Here is a 23,567-nt window from a genome sequence, read left to right on the forward strand (position 1 = left end):
GATTAAGGTCCACTTGCTACATCCAGGAGCCCACCGTTCACTTAAGGAGCTTGCCCTCGAGGGGAAAGGCTGGTATCATGCAGCTGTCACTGCTGCATCCGGGCATAGAGAGATATAAAGAAATATAAGCTACTGCATGCTCTGTGTTGGGTGTAAGGAGGGATGTGGTTTTTATGAACTTCCAGGAGGTGAGGTACTGGCCCTCTCCTCTTCCCTGAGTCAGAGTAGAGTGTATCTACTTGTTTTTAGTAAGAGCAGCTGCAAACCACACAAATGCTCTGAGAGAACAAGTAAGTCACCCCACTATTGGACAGAGCCTTGGAGATTTGCCCCCATTGTTCAATGAAGGTTTCATTGGAGGATGGATTGGGAGGGATAACTGAGGCATGTGCTTCCAGCTGATGAACTCTGGGCCAGCCATACGCTCCCACACTCAGTGTGGCCTTCTTCTGCAGAAGCAAGCAATTTCATTGGGGATCCAGGAAGAGCCATGATAACTCAGTCAAAATCCCACACCGGGCCCTGCATTCACTGTGGGAAAGAGAGTAGCAAGGGGGATCTCTCAGGACAGGGGACACGGGGGTGGGGGACTTCTTAAAAATTACAGAGGCAGGAGGAGGGAGGGAAAAGGGAGGAGGAAATGAGGCCACTTAATATAAACTGGATGCTGATGCCAATTCTAGAATTTGGGCGAGAGGGAGGGGAACCTCCCTACAACTTGTGAGATGACCCCGCACTGAGGGGCTTCGCTGGTAGTAAAAGGACAGTGTTCATTCATTTATGTAACATGACCCAGGCCTGGACTAGAGGTCAGGACCCAAAGACAAAGCCACCCATTTCCTGGACCCTGGTGGCTCAGGTGATGAGGCACAATGAGGATGCTGTCAGTGTCCTGTGTCCCTGTCTGTCTCCTTGGAGACCTCAGCAAGAGCTGTTTCTGTCTGAGTCCTATTTCCTCACCTTTGTCAAAGGAGTCCCAGGGCACCACCTCCTAGCCCATGCTAGGTTCACAGCAGTGCCTGCTGGGTCTGTAGTGGCACATCTGGCCATGACCTACAGCACAGCTGTGACGACATAGTCTCTGGCCATAGGAGACATACCTTGACAGAGGGGGACAGAAGATGACATTACCAGCAACATGGACACAGAGCCCTGTGTGGTTCTGAGCTGCGCAGGTGGGGAGGCTGGGCTGCAAGGTGAAAGCATCAGGAAGCTTTGCACAAAAAAAGTTAAGAGTCTCTCAGTCTGGGCAGGCAGTAAGTGGATGAGGTAACCTGGACTCAGGTCAAGCTCCAGGGCCACCCAGGAACCCGAGACTCCCCACAAATTCAAAGATACCCAGATCATGGGATCTGACGTGGCTCTCTAGGAGGCACTAGGTCACAGGAGACGTCTTTGATAGTCTTTTAGTAAGAGTAGCAAAATCCCCAGAGCTTGGCTGAATCAACACCAAATTTATCTAAATAATAATAATAATAATAATAATAATAATAATAATCACAATTATAAAAACAGGTAAGCCCAAAGCTGATAGAAATATAATTTTCCTTGAGTTAGTGGCCTCTCTAAATAATGAATTATTCTGCTATTAATAGTTTCATTATTTTTATTTACTGAGGTGAAGTTCACCTAACACAAAATTAGCCCTTTTCACAGTCCTAAACTCCTACCAGCTATGTGAGAGGGCTCCAATTTCTTACCACCAAAACTTGTTATTTTCTTTTTCTTAAAAAAAAGAAAAAAGGTCTAGTGGTGTATAAATAAAGAGGAGATCAGCTACTTGCCGGTAGGCCTGACCTTCTGGGGCCCACTGGCAGTGCACAGAGGGAACTTGGCACCACTCCTCTTGTCCACGTGGAACATTCTAAGCAAGAGGTACAATAGGCAACGAGTCACGAGTGTGTCTGAAAGCTCAGAGCAAGTGTGCCGAGCCTTAGAACTGGCAGCGGGGGTTCTAACATGCCACTAAGGTGGCCAGGTGCCAGGACTTCCGTCTCGTGGTATCAGATAAGGCATGCACACTGGTGACGTCAGTGTATGGCCTGCTGTGAGGCTGTTGTCTGGCTCCTGAGATCCCCTCACCCCAACACTTCTGGAATCTGCTGATGAAGCCACATGGTATCATGGGACAGCTGCTGGTACCTTGCGTGACTTTTAATGCCAGCAGACAGCCTCCTGGCAATGACTACAGGAAGTGCCGCTTTCCTCTTTCTCCCTACCTGCCCCTCTCCCCAGCTCATTGTCTGTGTCTCTCTGATTGCCTGCAGGGCCTGACATGCTGCGTTCATTCATTCATTCACTCATCCCTTCATTCATTCATGCAGCCATAGTTACATGGCAAGCAGAGAGGAAGTCCAGCCCTGGGGCTCACAGAAGTTGGTGACCCCTTAGCTTGGGGCCAGTGAAATGTGACATGTGGAGATCAGTGTGTATGTTATATGTGTGATATAGATGCATGTGTTTTGTGTATGTGTACATGCGTGTGTGAATGTGTGGTGTGCAGGGGGGTGGCTGTACATGAATGTAAATGTGTGTGGTGAGATGTGTAGATTTATATGTTTGTGTATATGTGTGTGTGTATAAATGATTGCGTGGATTATGAATGTGTATGGCATGTGGCATGTATATGTCTGTGGTATATATGCTCAGGTTGAATTATTTTTTTATCTGTGAATATGCACTTGTGTGTATGTTAAAGTGCATGTGTGTGAAGGTATGTGCTGCATAGATGTATATGCACATGAAAGCATGTAGTATGTTAGATGTGTACTTGTATGAACATGTGTGGTGCATGTACATGGCCTGAATGTTTACACATATTTCTAGTCTGATCTCTGTACTTTGTGCTCATGGTTGAGATGTGAGCTCGCAGCTCCTGGCTCCCATGCCATGCCTGCCAGGTGCTGCCAAGATGAACTCTCATCCCTCTGGAACCATGAGCCAAAATAAACAGTTCTCTAAGTTGCCTTGGTCATGCTGCTTTATCAAAGCAATAGAAGGTAACTAATACAGAAGTGAACATGTATGTACATGTATGTTATCTGTATCTGTGTTAAGGTGCATGCTGTATGGATATATGCATTATGAATGTTTCTGGTATGTTGCATGTGTATTTTGTATGAACATGCGGTATGTATTCATGGCCCAAATGCTTACACATAAGAGAATACATACATACATACATACATATATATATATATATATATATGTGTGTGTGTGTGTGTGTGTGTGTGTATACATATATATATAAAATAAATGTGTGTTACATATGTGTATTTTGTATGAATTGTGTGGTCTGTATGCATGGGTTGAATGAAAACAAATATGTAAATATGTGTGCATAAACATATAATGTGCGTGAGGGTGCATGTGCTGCATGGTTGTGGATAGCATGTTTACTATGAATATGTATGTTAAATATACACTGTGTTATATATATTTTGCATAAGTTTACATGCATGTGGGTGCTTGTCCAAATGTTTACATATATTTGAACACGTACACATGAATTTTAATGTGATTATGTGTGTGAATGAACTGCTACCTTGGCCTATGAGTATATATGTATAAATAAATGTGATAGATATCTGAGTGTATACTTTGTATGAGTGTGTGTGATATGTATGCACAGGCTGAATACATGATATCTATGTGAGCACTGATATGAACATGTATGTGCATGTGAATGCTACATGTATGTATGAGTGAATGAATATGCAGATATAAATGCATGTGGAACATATGCACGTGTTGCATGTTTGTGTATATGTGTATGTATATATGAATTTCTTGGCAAATCTTCACACGTTGAATATATGTGTGTACATGAGTCTGTGGTAGTTATGTATATGTGAGTGTACATAAAGATATGTATGTGATATATAAGCATATATGAACATGTAGTGTATATATACTCAGGTATGTACACATATATTTATACACATGTCTTGGTGTAGTGGGACATGGGGAGGTGTGGACATTCAGGTTATTGCCTGAGTGGCTTGCATGGCTGCTTCAGGAGCTGTGGGAAGCTACCCAACGCACCTGCTGTCAGGTAGAGGCACCTGGCCAGCAGGCTTTCTTCCAAGTGTGGCCAGTTCAGAGCCAAGGCCAGTGGGAACAAGCGCCCCAGTGATGGCCGAGATGCAGCTACAGTAAGAGACACTTTGGTGGGTGGATGCCTAGACAAGGGCAGGGATAGGTAACGAAAGGCAGCCTGCTAGGAACTGCAGCCAAGCACTGAGGCCTGAGGGCAGGGAGCACGCCCACCTGCATGTCTGGTCTGCACCATCCTTCCGGGACCTGGCCGGCATCCACGCACATTGACTTCCTCAGGGTGGACTGCTGGCGTCCATCTGCCCCTCTGCCAGTGGCTTGGGCTCTGTGCCCAGGCGCCCCCACCTGCCTGGCACAGCAGGAGGCAGAAAGGATGGGAACCTGACCAGCTACCCATGCAGGTGGAATGGGTCTCTGTCGAGCAGGTCCAGTGAGCATGGGGGGCATGGCAGTGCTCCCAACAGGATAGTAATGTTGGAATTAAAGTTCCAGTAAGCCCATTTAAAAGACACACAAACCAGGTGTTTTATTTATAAACCACATGCTTACATTGGGCAGATCTAGGGCTGTTTTAACTTATTCCCCAGCTATAAAGCCCCTTGTTACTTGCTGCTTCTCCTGGCCATGTGGGTCTGGTTCATTGTAGCTTCCTCCTCTCTGTCCATCCTTTCTCCCCCTCTCCCTGAAACCTCCTCTCAAATCTACAGTCTCACCTTACTCCCTCACTGTCCAATCATAGGCTATAGCTTTTTATTGACCAGTTACATTGAGAAGAAGGTTCGCAAGGCATCTCTTGAGTATGAGAGTATCTGCTTGTCATCGGGGGCAACCACACCTTGAGGAACCAGTTTTAACTGTAAGATGCAAGCAGCATCCACTACAGGGTAGGGATAGACAAGAAGAATAAGGTGGTCCAGGCTGCAGGACAGAAGAGTCCCACAGGTGTACCAGCCGCATATTTGCAGTTTCCCAGGTCCTGGAGCCTCACAGAAGACTTCCGAGGCATCTGGGGTGGGGAGTGAGGCTCCCCAGATGCTAGGGCCCCTTGCCCACCTCAGGGACTTGCAGGCTACATTTTCCAATAAAATGCAAATCAGCAATTGCCTTACTGAAGAACTAGGGGGAAAAAATCAGTGTAAACAAAATCTCTGTTGCCATGGAGACCATTAAAAATAGACTGCCTGCCCTCCCCCTTCTTTCTGGGTAACGTGCTGCCGAGTTCCTTCACAACACATTATTATTACTTTTTAATTATGAATAATTTCCCCTTTTCCTTGCAAAGATGGATTAATGCACAGAATCCCCAATGTATGCCCCTCAGAATGGACCCATTCCAGCACGGGCACACTGGTGGGCACCATGTTTATGCACAGGGTGAAGGGAGACCTATCCATGCTCATTGCACCTGCTGCCTTCTTTCTCTTGGCCTCATGCCTGTGTGTCAGTCGGTCTGCTGTCTGCCTGTCTGTCTGCCAGCTGCTCCAGTTCAGGTTACAATCTGGAGAGTGCCAGAGCAAGCCAGGAGAGAGCCTCCGGGTAGCACTGTGTGGAAAGAGGCAGACCCAGAGGAGAGTGCCCCACCCCAGGGAAATCCCCTAGCATGTATGATCTCATACCATCTGGGCAGAGTGGGGTCCTGTGGCATGATGCTCAGGCCAGTGGCTCATTGTCAGCATCTGTGCTTTCAGCCCAGGCAGCTGCTAATCGCCTGTGGTTAGGAGGAGCCATTTAGCCACAGCCTGGCAGTGGGCTGAAGACAGCTAAGGTGGCCCTCAACTCCTCGAAGGCATGAGTGACAGCCACAGGAGAGAGAGGTCACTGTAGTCCCTTTGTCCCCAGAGGGTTCCCAACCACTGATCGGCCAGCTGCCTGCACACAGGCCAGCAGATGAGCAATGACTACCAAACTCAGGAATAGTGACTACCACTGCACAAACGAGATGGAACCTCATCCCACCCTCCCAGGGTGTGATTTCATCTCAGAATTCTGAGTCTTCCGGGTTCAAGTGGCTGCCCAGAGACAGCCCATCCTCTCTACCACCTCCACAACAGACATCAGCGCCCCATTGACCCGAGACCCCAGCCAATATTTCAGACCCCAAGGTGACCAGCTGAAGCCTAGCAAACTGGGGCAGGATCTCCATTGTTTTATATGCAGATATATTTCTAAAGAACCAATGCCTGGTGCAGGCGTGCTTGTCAGGGCCTAGAGACATCCTAACCCCAGGCTTGTGTCTGACCAGACCAAGGCCTTCTTACATTCTTGTGGCATATCTGGGTCATTATTGAGTGGAGGGGACCTGTGTGGCTTTGAGGCTGACCCCACTTGCTGTTGACAGGCTCTGTGAGTCCTAGAACCTGGAAGGTTTCAGTTCATCATACGTCACAACAACAACAGTAGGGAAAGAAGAGCCTCCTGGGTACCACAGTCCCATATACAATGTGGTTCAGTTATGACATCAGGCCTCCACACACGTGCAGACATGCATACAAGCATGCACAGACATATCTCATCACACACGCACACACACATGAGAGAGAGAGAGAGAAGGTTAAGAGGAAAGGGGAGCATTCTGACTCACGTGACAGCATACATACGTCTTGAAGATGTATTTGATGAAATGACTCCCAGAGATCCCTGAAGGGTCTCTCTCAGGACTCCTAGCTCGCAGAAACAGAAAGGAGGAGGAAGGGGGTGGATGGAGATGGGGAGGGGGATGGGAGCCAGAGAATCATTTGTTCTGGAACTGGATGGTGACAATTGTCACTTAACCCTGAGTTCATATGGTATCTTGAACTGAAGACATAACACTAGGTTTTATTATTAAATAGATTTTAACACAGTTATGAAATAAAAACCCATATTTGAGTGTACATAGGGCTGGAGGCCAGAAGGCAGCCTCATGTGTTGTTTCTCAGGACCATCTCCTTGGTTTTTGAGACAGGGTCTCCTCTTACTGCGACCTGGAGCTTGCCTATTAGACCACGTTGTCTGGCCAGTGAGCCCCAGGAGCCGTCTGTCTCTGCCTTCAGGTGCTAGGATTATAAGCAGGCACCCATCACACTTGGCTTTCACTTGGGTGCTCATGATCAAACTTAGCTCCTCACACTTGTGTGCAAGCACTTTACATACTGAGCCATCTTCCCAGCCCTAAAAATACGTTTTAAAAGTGACTGGGTCATGGCTGGCCTCATTCAGAGGATATCAGCTACCAGGTCCTACCTCCTCCATTATGCACATACACAGACACACACAGACATGCACAGAGGCAGGGACACACATGGAGTCATGCAACAAAGGTACACACATACACATACACAGACACACACAGACATGCACAGAGGCAGTGACACACATGGAGTCATGCAACAAAGGCACACACACACACACACACACACACACACACACATCTCCATACCAAACACTGGCCAAGTTCTTTCTGCACTACAGGAAGGCTCCCATCCCCCACATCTCCTCCATCTGAGTCTCTGTCAGCAACTTCACAAAGAAAGGCACAGGACACCTGGGTGATTGTCTCACAGAATACTCATCCCTGTCACATTAACACAATCAGGCGACAGGCCATGTGTGTGTCAACCAAGGGTCTTGGCTGAGAACAAGAAGGAAGTCAGCACAGAGAATGGGGCTCACTCTATGGTGTGTAGGCTGTGGCTGGTCTGCAGCAGCAGCCAGCTCAGGTTGCCAGGAGGAGGAAGCTACAGAGGAGCCCAGAGATCAGCTGGCCACGGCAGGAAGAGGTGGACAGGGGCAGGGCCAATGGCACACAGCGTCTCCCAAGTCTGCCAGGCAAACACCACTCAGCTCAGACCTGCTGCTTAAGGAGGCATGCCTGCCCTGGATACACAAGAGGGTAGTGCTGTGCAGGGCAGGCAGGGCTGTACAGCTGACTCACCGGGACATAGGCAGCAGCCAATCTGGGACCTCAGCAGGGCTTTGGTGGGGCAGGTTCAAGGAAACCTGCACCCTCCTTCCCTTGCTAACTTGCATCGGGTCATGACCCAACCACAGATGTGTCTTTATTTAATTTACAGCAATTATACTCACATCCTTCTAGACAAATAGATATTACAAGCTCTCTGTTAAATGTGGATAATTATGGCTGCTAGTGTCTTGGGACCGTATGTCCAAGCACCGGAGGAGAAATCGCAGCCCAAGTCCTCCTAACACCGTAAATTAGCAGGGAACATCCCTGTGGCAGCTAAGCAATTACCCACAATTTTGTCTCCTCTCACGCTGCCCTCCACGCGTGTGCATGTGTGCGTGCATGTGCGTGCCTGGCATATGCTGCTGTCTGTGGCTCTTCCTCAGAATCGCTTATCTCATCCCTCCCCCGCCCCTTTAAGCTCGTCCCTGCATTGGGATGTCGTTCTGCCTATACCTGGAACCATCCACGGCGATAGCAGCTGTGTATACACCCCGAAACGTGCAATAGAGCATTGATCACCTACCATCACCACCACCACAAACCTCCTCCCACAATTGGCCACTATCAGAGAGGTTTCTGGAAAGCAGAGAACAGACTGAGAGCTGACAAGACCTATATACATGTGCATGTTTTGTGGGGGTGTACATCGAATAGGAACTTCAGGAAGCAGTTACTGCAGGGCAGATAACAACAGACCACTTCCTGCATGTATGCAGCATGTATATAGGTATGAATGTTGTGTGTGCATGCATGTACACATGCATCTATGGACTCCAGAGGCAGCCCAGGAGGGGGGGCGGGGGCTGAGGTTCACAAATTCAGAAGCAGGGTGATCTTGTAATGGCTCCTTAACTTCCAGAGCTCTGCATCGCCATGTCTATGTGAGGAAAAAAAGACACATTCCACTGCAGAGCTTTTAGTATTGCTGCTCTGTGGGAACCCTGGCTGCCAGGCATCCTGTGTCCCTCCCTCTCAGAGGATCAGGGGGAATCCAGGATGCTTAGCAGGTGTGCCTCCTTTCAGGCAAATCTGATATTTAAAACCCAGAAATTAGCTGGTGAGTCACTTCCCGAAAGGTCCTCTTCGTATGGAAGCAGAATGCTATCTGGGTCCATTTTAAAGACTGTTGTTAAGGAGGTGTGGTGTCTACAAGTCTCTCGGAACATATGGGAGGCATCTAGTCAGCCAGGGACTCCCCATGAGAACTCTTCCCCACAGGGAGACCCGGAAAGAGACATGAGGGTGGGTGTCTCGGGGCAGGCGCTGGCAGGTGATGCCCTAACCTGGCATCAAGGGTCCTTATAGGCTTTCACCCGGCAGCACCACATCTGGTCTCTATCTAGCATTCCAGGGGTGTCTCTGTGTGGTGAGCCCCAGGCAAGGTGGGCTAGTCCAGGGAACAGAAAAGCACCAGGCTCCTCTTTGTCCCCTACGTTTTGCTTTGCAGGCCAAGGTCATGTTGACTTAGGAGGCATTTATCCTGTCCGGAGCGGGGGAGACCAGACTTTTGCTCTTGCTTTGTGGTGGGTAGATGGCCTGCCTGTCTTCATGGGCCTGGGGTCTTGGACCAGCTATGGAGAGACAGCATGATGGGGTAGGAGCTTTGAACCATATAAACAAGGTAACATGAGGGAGGGTTTAAACATGGCTGGAGACTGAGGTTAGGCACGTGAGCTTCCCTGTGTGCCTTTGTGCAGGACCCAAGTAGACCATGGATCCTGAGGCTGGGGGCATCTCTAGCTGGTAGTATCCAGGACTGTTGTCACCATCCATGTCACGAAAATGAGAGTCTCAACTCTACGTGATGGGGACCTAGGAGCCTCCTCTCCACACTTTGCTGTTATCTCTCGTGTCCTTCCTTTTGGCGAGATCAAATCTGTGCTGTTTGGTAGTGATGGCCTAACCATGGACAAGATGACTTGCTGGACTCTGTGTCTTTCCAACCAGTCGGGCCCTGATGATGGTCCTGGAGGCCTCTGACCTTCAGGCTGCTGTCACGAGGGAGGTGAGCTCTCTTGGATGGCTCCCTTTGACACTGAAGGAAGACAGTGTCATGCAAAGCCTAGGGTCTGCTTCTGGGTTCCTATGGCATCTTCCCCACCCCCTCTGCGCCACCCCAGCCTCTCCACTCTGAAGAAAACATTGTAAATGTGCCACATGGGAGAGGGCACACAGGCATTGCTTGCACAAGAAGCAATAGTCTCAAACTACTAGGTGTTGGGTAATGGGACAGGGTGGGTACCGGGGTTGGGAGATGTAAGAATGTGAGTCTATCACCCCATTGTGGGTTTCCAAACTACATCTTGTGTCCTAAAGGCCCAGTGTGACACTGGGGACCCCTGCAAGGCTGTGTAGGTACTAGCAGCCAGTGCTTCCTTCAGAGAGGCAGGAGGCAGAGAAGGGGGAGGCCCTGTGAGGGAATCAGGAATTCACAGCTGCAAGTGCCCCACTGATATGTCCTGTGGCCTTGTCCTCAGCCCCCAGCCCCTATCTGCAGCAGCTCCTCTACTGTAGTCTCAGAAACTTTGGATGGAACCTCAGGTACACTTTTTCCAGCCCCCAGGCAGGGACAGGGTAACAGGAAACTTAAGGACACAGACAGAAAGATGCACAGGAGACTCGTGAGCAATCTCTTTTCCTTGAGTCTGTGTTGTGGGAGAGGCTCTCCAGCAACCCCTGCTCATTTCTTGGCTCCCATTCTCTATGGTGGTTGGGGGAGTATAGTGGGGTGGGGGGCTTATTGTGCAGCCATAGGAAGACACACCCTTCCAGGTGGAGCCTACTGTCCCCCAAGGGCTTCACGAGATGGGAAGGGGCCCTGCTAGCTCCCCTAGCACAGTGATGCTGCAAAGGAGGTGTGGATGCCAGAAGGGATCACCATATGCTTTAGTCTTCAGACTGTTCTGGAAAAGATAGGAATTGGAGCCTGGGGGCTATGGGGAGAGGAAGATAGGCAGGGGAGGAGAGGAGAGGCATGAGGTGCACTCTTGTGAGGACAGCAGAGTTCTGGAGAGGTAGAAATAATAAAGAAGGCCTCTAAAGCTGAGGGCCCTAGCAGCTGTGCATGCATGTGTGTGTTTATTATGTATGCATGTGTGTATGTGTGCATGTGTGTATGTGTGCATGTGTGTATGTGTGCATGTGTGCATGTGTGCGTGTGTGCATGTGTGTGTGTGTGCATGTGTGTATGTGTGCATGTGTGTATGTGTGCATGTGCTCATGTGTGCATGTGTGTATGTGTGCATGTGTGTATGTGTGCATGTGCTCATGTGTGCATGTATGTATGTGTACATGTGTGCATGTGTGTGTGTGTGCACATTCATCTGCCTGGGCCGTTTCCCAGCTACACAGCAGTCACCATTTGCTTATGACATCAATAGACCCACCTCAGTGACAACCAAAAATTAAGACATCCAGTCCCCATACAAGCTGGGCCCCTCCATCCCGATCCTGTAGTACATGCTTGCTATCCTGACCACCCAGGCACCTCTCCTGGCTGAGCCTGCAGAGGCAACCCCGTATTCATGTCGCTGCCTCCATGAAGCTCAGGATGCCTCCTGACCATGCCAGCTTTACATGGCTCTGTGCAGCAAGCCTAGATGGACTCCTGCCCCAGGTTTCCTGGCCTGGGCTGCAGCCTCTCCATCTGCCCCCATGCCTCCTTCTGTGGCTGGAGAAGGGACTTCAGAGTAGAGTAGACGCAGGTCTGAGCCAGCCAGGATTCATCATCTATTTCAGAACCATCTATTGTCAAGGTCTGTGTGCACCCCTCTCCTACCTGGGTGCCCGAGCTGGGAACATGGGGTGTAGTGAAGCCCTCATCCTCTCTCTAGTGTGACCATTTGGGGAAGAGCCACTACATAGGTCAAATGAGGTCCCGAGGCAGGGCCCTCTTCTGAGTGAGTGCCCCTCTCTCCAATTATCCACAGAAGGAAGGTTATGTGGGGACGCAGGGAAGACAGCCATCTGCCACCAGGACTTGACATACGTGCTGCTAATTCCCTTCCTTCTACTTCCAACATGGACCCCACGCACACACCTCCAGAATCAAAGATCCTGCTGCCAAGTGGTCAGCCACACATTTCTCACAAGGCTCCAAGGCACCCGAATCTCACTCATTCAAACTTCACCAGCTTCAGTCTTTCCCTCAGAAGTGGTGTCTCGCTATCTCCCTGTCTTCTCGGGCATAAGTGCTTGATGTGGTTCTCGATCTGAGTGTTTCCACCCACACCCCATCACCAGGACAGCCTGTCAATCCTACCAGAGGATGTGTCCAGAGTCCCCACACGGCACTCCATCTCCACACCTCCATCTCCACCACAGCGTCCCCCGTGTGTGTGTGTCTGCCTCCTGTGCTCCCCTTAAACACAGCAGCCTCAAGAGTTTCTTTAAAATGGAAGTTACCACGCCAATGCCGTTTGACACTCAGGATCAGGGTCCACTCTCTCCTCTACAGCGCTTTCACCTAGCATCTATTCAGTGAGCTGAGCCCACCCACTGAAATTCAGCCCTTCGCTTTACCCAGCCTGACTCGCCCCCGTAACACCCACCACCCTCGAACCCAGCAATGCAGACCTAGTGTTACATAAGGCTCAGGAGTATCCCACACAAAGGCTCTTACACTCAAGGCTTGGTCTCCAGATGGTGAAGCCATTCTGAGGCAACTGGATCATGAGGAGACCGACTCCATCTGTGGACTAGCAGATACATAAGTCCATTGTAGAATGGGTCCTTCATGGACAGGGCCTGGCTGAGAGAAGTGGTCACTGAGGTGTCTATTTTTGAAGGTGTGTCTTGCCCTGGCCCTTCCTTTCCCCTGAGGCAAGCCACTCTACCACGCCCAAGGCAACGAAAAGCAAGAAGCCAGTGGAGTCTTCAAAGACACTGAAAGCTCATGACCACTCCAAGGAGGGCACCAGCCTGTTCTCTCCATGAGGATAGGTATTTTGGCCTGTTTGGTGACTGAAGACATCTTCAGTTTAATTTACACCTGTTCAGCAAGAAAGCCAGGAACACACCCCATCTAAGCCAATCTTCTTCTCTTCCTCCCGACTAGAATGCCACCTGGGTTTCTAGCAGCCCATGGGCTCTCACTGACCCCAGCCTGACAGCTCTCTTGCCTTATCCCTCTGTCACACTGAGCCAAAGTGGCTCCTCACAGCTCCTAGTCCTCAGCGCCTGCCCTGTCCTTCTGGCCAGTGCTGACAGCCCTGTGACTTCATCTAGGGGGACTCACATGGGCAGGGTTAGAAGCCCACCTCTCACTTTTTATACACTCCTCATTCTTGTCACAAGCCACTGCATGGTTTGCTGGCCTGCCTGTCTCCCCTGCAGAGCAGCCTTCTGCAGAGCTGGGTCTTGTTCCCCACTTTCCTGGGGAAATGTCAAGACAGAATCCTCTACTGTATACCCTTGTGATGGATGGATGGATGGATGGATGGATGGATGGATGGATGAAAAATCAACCTCCCCAGGAAAGATGCAGGGGAAGTCAGAGCCCACCCAAGCCTCCTGTCAGCTTCCAGAAGGCAGGAGAGGCTCCTCTTCCTGTGTACAGATGGACAGAGAGGAATGAGGAGGTCGGTAACCAAGGAGCGCCTGCCTCCCTCAGCCAAGGTAAGCACTAAGAGGCAGGGACCACCTCCAGGGCTCAACCAGCCCAGCACAGGCCGTTCATCTGCCACTAGCAGGCACCGTGCTCCTGTGCTCCTGACGTGCCTTCCTAAACCTGTCTCCTGTGTTTAACTACAAAGCCCCCAAAAGACTACCTTCAGAACTCCAAAGAGGATACCCGCTCACATTAACACACCAACAGCTCACACACACACATGTGTACATATGTATACACACACACACACACACACACACACAGCATCTCTGCTTGTCTCCAACTGTTCCTGTCGCACAGGCAGCTGGCAGGAGGGAGGCCCTGACAGATGGTGCTCAGCCTGCGGTTCTGGCCGACAACTCACCCTGATGTGGCTGCCACAAAATCACTGTGCCAGGCAAGGTCTCCAGCAGCCAGTGTCTCGCCATTCTCTTCTACTAGACCAGGTGTCTAGGTCATTTCTGCTCAGTCCTAAGCAAGGTCTTCCTGGAGGACTGCTGCCACGCAGACATGACCGCCTGCAGGAATAGTCTCCGGATTCCTGCTATCCTCTGTGCTTCTCCTGCCTCCACCATTTCTGCCATCACAGGTGCCTTCTCCTTCCTTTACACTCCTTCCTCCACAGCCAAATTTAGGAGCCAAGTTCCCTACTGCCAATAAGCAAGGAGACAACGGCATCATGAGCAGAGAGGGGTCTCTACCCAGAACAAAGCCATAGGGCACAGGCTAAGTCTACCACCAGCATCCAGAAGGTTGGTTTCCGACTCTCCCATTTGCCTTTGTGTGATGGCCCCAGTCATTCAGCTCTCGAGTCACCCACAGGCCTCTCTACTTTCCCCCTGAGGTGGTTTAAATGAGAATGGCCCTCATAGGCTTATGTATTTGAATGCTTGGTCCGCAGTTGGTGGACTGTTTAGGAAGGATTAGGAGGCGTGGCCTCATTGGAGGAGGTGTGTCCATGGGTCTCTCTCTCTGTCTCTCTATCTCTCTCTGTCTCTGTCTCTCTCTCTCCAACTTGTGAGTCAGATGCAAGCTCACAGCTACTGCTTCAGTGTATGCCTGACTGCTCACTGTAGGCATAATTGTCCCTCACCACCACCACCACCCCGCCCCATGATGGCCATTGTACTGGCTGGTTTTGTGTGCCAACTTGACACAAGCTGGAGTTATCACAGAGAAAGGAGCCTCCCTTGAGGAAATGCCTCCATGAGATCCAGCTGTAAGGTATTTTTCTCAATTAGTGATCAATGGTGGGAGGGCCCACTGTGGGCGGGGCAATCCCTGGGCTGGTAGTCCTGGGTTCTATAAGAAAGCAAGCTGAGAAAGCCAGGGGAAGCAAGCCAGTAAGCAGCATCCCTCCATGGCCTCTGCATCAGCTCCTGCTTCCTGACCTCCCTTGGTGATGAACAGCAATGAGGAAGTGTAAGCTGAATAAACCCTTTCCTCCCCAACTTGCTTCTTGGTCATGATGTCTGTGCAGTTAGAAGCCCTAACTAAGAGAGTCATGGACTTTGAAGCTACAAGCAAACCTTCAATTAAATGCTTCCATTTGCAAGTGTCCCTGTTCACGGTGTCTCTTCCCAGCAACAGAAAAGTAGCTAAGATACTCACCATGGCCGAACCCTGTCTTATAGAAGACCTCCCTCCTCAGAGAGCTCTGGTCACCACAGACACTTAATCAGCACAATTGTCTACTCATTTACCTCCCCCCTCTGCCATGACACACAATGAAGACAGTACCCGGGATGCAATGTGTCCCCACCAGAAAGAAGCTTTGTCCATCTCCAGGCCAGTAGAGAAAATAGGTCAGGTGACATCTCTCATCCTTTCCAACCTATTCCTAAGGCTAAAATGGTGCTTGCTCTTGTTGACCATACAGAGCCCCAGCCAGTGCTCTTCTTCCGCTTCTGTCCTCTCCTGTGCCACCTGCTTCTCAGCTGCCCCCTCACCCCACCAATTCATCCTTTCAACAAGCTGTGTGACCACTGAGCACAAGGTCCCAGCACTCTCACATACAGGGGTGTCATGGGTGGCTTGAGCCCAGCCAGGCCTTGATACAGCTCTGCTGGGGGGCAGAGGGTCTGGCATATTTTGCTGTTCTGGGAGGAAGAGAAGGGTGTAACTATCCCAGACTGTTCTGTAGACCCAGTCTGGTTAGCCCAGGCTTTGTCCATGAACCTTCCCTGGGAGCCTGGATCAGGTGACTTCAGAAAGTTGAGACAATTCATGGGCCTGAGGTACACTAAAAGGTCCCCCAGGAGGCTGCCAGGCCTGGTTTCTCGACACATACAGTCTACCTGGCTCTTCTACCAGGCTTTGCACGGCACTGCACCCCCTAAGGAATTGTGTAGCTCTAAGACATCTCAGAGAGACTGGATGTATGTCAGCTACAGTCAGTCACTGGGAGGCCACAGCGTATACCAGAGTGGGGATGGATCCTTTGCAGGAAGCCTTTGGAAACATCTTCCAAGAGAAAAACCAGAAGTGGGCTGTGTGTGGAAAACAAAGATTGAAGCCAATCTTGCCTTGAAACCCTTCAACACACCAGGCAATGTGAGCCATGTCTACACAGGAGTCTTCCCAGCCTGAAGTTTATTTAACTGTCCTTCTCGGGGGTGGGGTGGGGGATCTTTCCATCAGAAAGGTGATTTCTAAACCAAATATGCTTTCAAAAATGCCTTCGCTCCTGGAGGGACGTACAGACTCAGAGACCCCACAGCGGGCTCGGCAAATATTGTTTTTCATCTGCCGGCAGACTCTCTCATAAGATCATTGGGCAGGAGGTCAACCTCTACCAACAAGCCAACACACGCACTGGGCACTAAACTCCGACTTCCATCTACAGACATCAGGAGCCCGTCAGTACCCTTCTCCGGATGCATGCCTGCTAGGCACTAAAGACTGGAAATGTGTCGATCCGCGTGGCCAGAAAACCTCTCGCTGTTTCCCAGGTTTGGTTAGAAGCTCTTTTGTCTGGTGCTGAGGGAACGTCACCCTCAAGCATGCTAGGCAGGCAAAGCGTGGGAACCTAAGTTAGGTGAAGGTTGAGCCATCAGTGACCGTGCATGTTGGCACGTGATTAGGGAATCAAAAGCAGCTGCCCAACATGAAGGAAGCATGCTGGCATTAGCCCTGTATCATGACTTTACTCACCGAAGCCACTGTGAAGGCTTCATATAGCCACTGTGAACTAGGGTGCTCCTACAGGAGAGGCAGGGTGGATTCTAGGCGCCTCCGGTCACAACACATTTGTCATTCACCAGCACCATCGCCATCGCTTGCTACCCGTGACCAGCTTTCACCTTGCAAGTTCAGTCCGGCACACGTAAGCCACGTCACACTACTGTGTGAATCCATCACCAGCAGCCATCCCCAGAACTCTACCTAGCACCCTGAAGTGAAACCCTGTGGTCACTGAACAATCAAATCACATTTCCCTCCCGGCCCTCCATTCTAGTGTCTAACTCTATGGCTAGGGACCGAATTTGTGTAGAATCACACAGCATTTGTGGTTTGGGGATTGGCGTAATGTCCTCAAGGTTCATCCACGTTGTAGAGTGTGTCAGGGTTTCCTCCCTTTTAAAGGCAGAGTAATATTCCATTGTGTGGGCAGACCACGCTGTGCTCATTCACTCAGCTGGGCCTTGATACTTGAGTCATGGGTAATGTTGCTAGGATGTCACAGATGATGTTGCTATGATTTTGGGTGTGCAGACATCTTCCTGACAGCCTTCTCACACTTCTGCATGGGCACCCAGTCATGGACTGCTGGCACAGTACTCTGTCCTTCCCTCAGGAAACAGGCATCTATGCAGAGCTGTATCCTTAAGCTAGGCTGCCCAGCTCTTGGAGGAGTTAATATGTTCATGAGATGTCTGGGGTGCTGGGAAGTCCTTGAATGTCCACTTACCTATTGAAGGCCTAAGCTCATTTTTTAATGGTCACTAATGGCTTTTTTATTCATGTCTAACATGTTCCATTAAAAATTACTTTATTTGTTTGAAGTGGAAATAAAGGACAATTAATTAATTTGTTAATTATTCCCTTCTCCTTCCGGCACACATGGATATCAAAGGCCCTAGGAAGAGATGTGAAGGAGACAGGCTCCTTTGCTGATGGGAAGCCAGGGAGATACCCTAAGGCAAAGTAGGGCAGCTGGGGTTCGGCTTTCAAAGGAGAAGGAGGGAGCTTGCAACCTGCATCCCCTCTCAGTCAGGCAGATGTGCCCGAGTGTGAGCCCGGCCCTTAGACCCTGCCATGGCAGTCAACGAGTATAGAGCAAGAGCTGTGCCCAAGACACATGCTCAGAGCTTTGCTTCTCCCTGCCCCCCACACCTTAGCGCCAGCCCTCTGCTGCATTCTGCCACACACCCAGAGGTGTTTCTTTACTTTTTTGAGACAGGAGTTCCAGGTCTCAGTGAATTTGAAGCTGGCTTTGAACTGACATTACATAACAAAGGACAGCCTTGAATTGTCCATATCCCTGTCTCCACTTCCCAAGCAGCTGGATGGCGAGTATCCCTCGTTTTAGGAGGTGCTGGGGATTAAACCCAAGGCTCTGCACATGCTAAGCAAGCACTTTCCCACAATGAGCTGTACCCCAGCCCACCCTAGGTGTTTCTTAATTCAAGCAAGATTAGGATGGAGGAAGCCACCAATTTAGCCTGTGTCACCAATACCAGGAAGACAAGTTGTTTCTGCAGAAAGTACCTTTGGACACTGTTAGTTGGTTTTCTATTACCAAGACATTGCTGGGGGTGTTCCACTTATAAGTAGTAAGGTTTATCTGGGCACCTATGGCAGCAGAGTGTGTCACAGCAGGAGCCCCAGGGTGGCTAAGAAGCAAAGAAAGAGACACGAAGGGAATGAGGTTCCATGGCTGCTTCAAGGGCATACCACCTATAACCTAACTTCCTTTCATGAGGCCCCACCTCCTAAAGGCTCCTCCACATCCCAACAGCAGCACAGGCTTGGCACCAGGCTTTTCACATTTCAGACTGTGTGATACAGAAGACACTCAGGCCCACTGGGACCAGGGTGTCCAGGTACAAGCAAGGAAGCTGTAGGACTGCCCTGCTCCCACCTTCTAGGTCTTTCTCCTTAGGTCAAAACCCCTGCTCTAGTAGCCCACATTCAGGGTTGACTGCCTGGAGATTTGGTATCCTTCCAAGCACAGACAGGAAATTGAAGCCCTTGGGAGTGTGGTTCAAGTTGCCTCTTTCAGCATGTAGCTTCGAAGCTCTTCCCTCGGGAGCACCCAGGCCCCGTCCTCCCCAGCACTGGTTTGGAAGGACTGGTTTGACTAGTCTCCCAACATCCTTCATGTCTCCATGTAGCTGAGAGAAGAATGGTTCCAGAGCATTCTTCTGCTCTTTCCTAGACTCAGGATCCCAAAAAGGCAGGTCAAACTCCGCTCTCGTGAGGAGCTATGCCACCAGACGCACAGCTCAAAGCAGTGGGTCCAGCCAGATCAGGGGGCCACCCTGATGACCAGCAGACCCGGCTGCAAGATATGGTTGCTCTTGGGCCTGTGAGATGTCTCGCCATGTGAAGGAGCTTGCCATGGAGCCTCACAACCTGAGTCCTCAGGACCCACATGATATAAGGAGCAGGCTGACCTCCGACCTCTGGAAGTTGTCCTCTGACTTTCACATCCACACTGTGGCCTGCATGTCATGGCCCCTTGCTACACACACTAAATACACAAACATATTCAAGCTGGACTCAGCCGCTCTTGTCAGCCCCTTAGTTCAGTTACAGTCCCAGTGACTAATGAGTTAACAGACCCTGACCTCACTGACACTCCTGGGGAGATACATAGTTACGATCCTGTGAGCCACTGGCTACACTGTTCCGTCCTGAGGGATTTCCTGAGCAGACACCTTATTCGGTGTAACTGCTGAAACCTTAAAACGAAACTGAGCCACAGATATCACAGAAATATGTCTAAGACATAGACTTTCTCTGTAAGGCGTCCTGCGGCTTCTTTGTGCCTTGAAACATGAGACGGCCCTTCAGCATTGAGGACATTGGAAACAGTAAGGCCACCCCCAAAAGCAGGCATAAAAATGTAAAAAAGTGTAACAACAACAACAACAACACCCCAGGATACTTCTCTACCATATTGTGGAGACATAACGGGTAGAGAGAGAGGTAGACTTTACCTAGAAACATATATGCCTGTGCTGCTCTGCACATGCGCATGGATTACCTCCAAGATGGATGGTGTTGCCATTGACATTGGGGCTGAGAAACTTTAACAGGAGAGGCAATTAGAGACAGGACTCACGAATGAGGAGGGAATGTGAGCGTTTGAAGCCACTGGCTAGTAGACTTGTTTGTTACATAGTGAGAGCTAACTGTTACAAATCACAAGACCCCTCCAGGCCCAGAGCCCCTCAACTTCCGGGAGGGAAAAGTCTGTAGCTGTGGGGACTCCAGCGTGGGCTGAAGAGCGTGGGATAAATTTCAGTCCTCCATACCTACAATGACCAAACAACCATCCTTTAGGTCGCAGTACAGAAGAAGGCCCTGGAGCCCTCCTTGGGCCTCCTGTCTCCCTGCCTGATCTATCTGTTCCAGCAGAATTACATCTGTGGCTTAGAAACCCAGATGCAAATACATAAAGATGTGTGGCCCCGCCCCCCCATCCTCAGGGACTCCAGCATCTTAGGTGTTACCTTGACAACTACAGGGGACCCCGTTGCTGCTCTTCCTGCTTCAGTTCAGACACTATGAGTGGTGAGTTTTAGAACTTGAAAGCAGAGAGCAGGGCCACACCAGGTCCCTGCCAGATCCTTTGCAAGGGAGCAGGGCTGGGCTCCCCCTCAATGCTCCCTGGCTATAAAACATGGGTACCTCCTACTGAAAGAGAATCCATCCAGGGAAGGCTTCTGGAAATAGGACACTAGATAGACTGCAAAGCTGTTGATTGGCTAATATCACGGGCTCAGAAGCACAGATGCATTTCCATCCATCCTCCTATCCATTGGGAAGTGACAGACCTGCCCAGAGCTGGGGGATTGAGGGTGGTGAAGGCTGCAGCCAGCGGACAAGTCTTTGTGAAATTGACAGTGACAGCACTGTGGGCCTGAGCTCTCGGGATCCATGTGGCTGACCCCAGCCGCCTTTGGTACCATGGTTCTGGCTGAATGACTCTGTACAGAGCCTTGGCCCAGATATTTCTGCCATGCTCAGGGCAGTGGTGAGCCGACTCACATTGCTCAGACCTCCTGGAAGTGCATTTAAGGAAGCTGCATTTGACTAAGGTGTGCTGACAGTGATAGAAGTTTTCTTTGCAGAAGTGGGCTAGGGCTGAAGGCAGGGGGCTGGGTATCAGCTGAGCACAGCTGGACTTCTGAGAAACAGGCCAGCATCAGGGAATGGCTGTCGCTGCCGATGTTCCAGATAGTCTCTTGTAGTACATGAGGCGTACACGGTCTATCTCAGTCAAAGGGGAGAGCAAAATTGACATGTCAGGGGCTGAGGGAGTGGGTGTTGGGGGATGAGCGTGCAGGGGAAGTGGTCACTCCAGGAAATGCAGTGCTAGGCGTTTAACATCTTATACTCACAAACTCACAAAGGCCTGCCAGCGGCCACTCTTCCTGGACACCAGTAGTTGGTACTATGGGTATCTTGTGCGTACCAGTGTATTCTCCCAAAAGTGGGCAGGGATGTATCCTTTTGGGATTGAGATTCTCAAACCAGAACACACTAGGTTTCTTCCTTCCTCCCTCCTTTCTTTGTTTCTTTCTTTCCCTCTCTCTCCCTCTCCCTCTCCCTCTCCCTCTCTCCCTCCCTCCCTCTCTTTCTTTCTCTCTCCCTCCCTCTCTTTCTTTCTCTCTCTCTCCTTCCCTCCCTTCCTTCCTTCCTTTCTTTCTTTCTTTCTTTCTTTCTTTCTTTCTTTCTTTCTTTCTCTCTCTCTCTCTCTTTCTTTCTTTCTTTCTTTCTCTCTCTCCCTCACTCCTTACCTCTCTCCCTCCCCCCTCTTCCTCCCTCCCTCTTTCTTTCTTTCTTTCTTTCTTTCTTTCTTTCTTTCTTTCTTTCTTTCTTTCTTTCTTTCTTTCTTTTAGACAAGGCCTCCTGTAACCAACGCTGACCTCTCTCTCAGTTACTAATTTGCCAAGGAAGACTTTGAACTCCTGACCCTCCTGCCTCCACCTCCCAAGTTGCTGGGATGAAGGGCATGAGTCATCCTCCCTGACTTCAGGCATCTGGAGATGTAACTCAGGCCTGGCGCCCCAGGAAGTGCTCTCTACACATCTTCCACCCTATCAGTTCAGAACTCCCCTCACCTCAGTGGCTGTGCGGCAAAGGTCTCTAAGTTGAGCTCTGAAACCAGGGTCCCAAGTTTCCTCATTGCTTATCTTTGTGACCCCAGGCTAGCGGCATCCTTCTTTCTGCCTCAGTTTACCTCTCTATAAAAAGATAGCAATAACCGTATCTGCCTCATCAGGTGTGTGACAGGCATGAAAGGTTCAACAAAAGGAAGGGAAAGTTCTCAGCTCTCAGAATGCACCGAGCACCCACTGGGGCCTCCACTGAGGGCTCGGCTGGGCCCCCCAGCCTGTGAGCCTAGTACCCTCCTTCCAGCTCTCTCCCACACATGGTATGAGGCCCACCTCACCTCTCCCCTGTTTGTTTACAGGACTCTGCACAGGCAATTCTTGATTACCAGCATGTGGCTTATCTGTGACAGCCTTTGAAGCCCAGCGTCTTCTCTCTGCCACCTTGCACTTCCCCAGCCACCTCCTCCCACGCCCCGGCTCTGTGTACTCAGAGAAAGAAAAAACAATTTTAACATTGTTCTAAGCCAAACATAATTAGGAAGGTAAACCACCGCAGCGGCAGCTAAATGGCATAATTCACTCTGCAGCTGAGGTGTGTGCTCACGGGGTGGGGGGAGGCGGCGGCGCAGGGGGTCCTGGGAGCTAAAAGCATGCAGGAGAATCTGTGCTCCCCCATACCTCATCTACCCACCCCTTCCTGCAGCCTGCTGTCTGCAGGAGAGCTCTTGCCTTCAAGACATGGCAGAATGGATGTTTCTAGAGACACCAGCAACTAAACAAATACAAAGAGTCACAAGGGGTAAGGGCTGCCTGAGGGACACCCAGCTCTGTGGGACAGGCACTCATTTGAGCTCTCCTGCAGCATATAATGACAGAATGGGGAGCCAGGTTATGCTGAAGCACGCATGTGCAAATGGATAGGTGTGAGCAGCTGGGAGGGAGCATGTGACAGAACACAGAGGCCACACAGGCCTGGCAGCTGAGGCTAACATGGGAGTCCAGCCATGTGGCAGGATCTGGGGACACGGGGAAAAAAACTGAGCTGGATGCTGGCTAGACACTAGTGAGCAAGACTCCTACAAAGGGGTTGGGCCTGTGGGCCAGAGAGCAAATGGGGCTGGGACAGGGGGGTTTATGTTAAGAAGGAACCCAGGCTATATCTGAGATACTCTGAGATACTCTAGGGAGAGGATGTGGTAAGATAGACATGCAAAAGGAACTGATTGGCCAGTCCAAGGAATAAAACGTCCATGCTGAAGTCGGGTACTTCCTATTGCAAGGGGGCAGAGGCTGGGGAGATAACTCAGTGGATAAAATGCTTACATTAGGACTACAGTTCTGATCCCCAGCCTCCACTGAAAACCCCTTTGTAGTGGTATGTGCCACATACATACATACATACATACATACATACATACATACATAACCAGCTCGGGAGAAAGGTGGGAGATGGAGAAAGCAGATCTCCGGAGCTCACTGGCCAGCCAGACCAACTGTAAGACTGTGCTCCAGGTTCTTAGAAAGGTGGTGAGCGATTGAGGAAGACATCTGCTACGCACCTCTGGTCTCCACACATCTGTGCATGTGAGCATATACAGACTGAGGAGGGAAGGAAAGTGGGGGGAAGAGAGATAGAGACAGACAGGAAGACACAGAGACAAACAGACAC

General features: G+C 50.2%; 1 protein-coding gene across 25 annotated transcripts in view; it reads right to left on the reverse strand.

Moving 5' to 3' along the window:
- Nucleotides 1-23,567, reverse strand: part of Rbfox3 (RNA binding protein, fox-1 homolog (C. elegans) 3) — a 421,838-nt gene that overhangs the window by 257,094 nt on the left and 141,177 nt on the right. The window contains exon 1 of one of the 25 annotated variants that reach the window (NM_001285438.1): nucleotides 13,975-14,188. The exons of the other annotated variants lie outside the window; for them this stretch is intronic. The gene's annotated coding sequence lies outside the window, so the exon portion shown is untranslated. Of the gene's footprint in view, nucleotides 1-13,974; nucleotides 14,189-23,567 lie in introns of those variants that run through there. 25 annotated transcript variants of the gene reach the window in all.

Source organism: Mus musculus, chromosome 11, assembly GCF_000001635.26.
Source record: "Mus musculus strain C57BL/6J chromosome 11, GRCm38.p6 C57BL/6J".
Taxonomy (NCBI): Eukaryota; Metazoa; Chordata; class Mammalia; order Rodentia; family Muridae; genus Mus; species Mus musculus.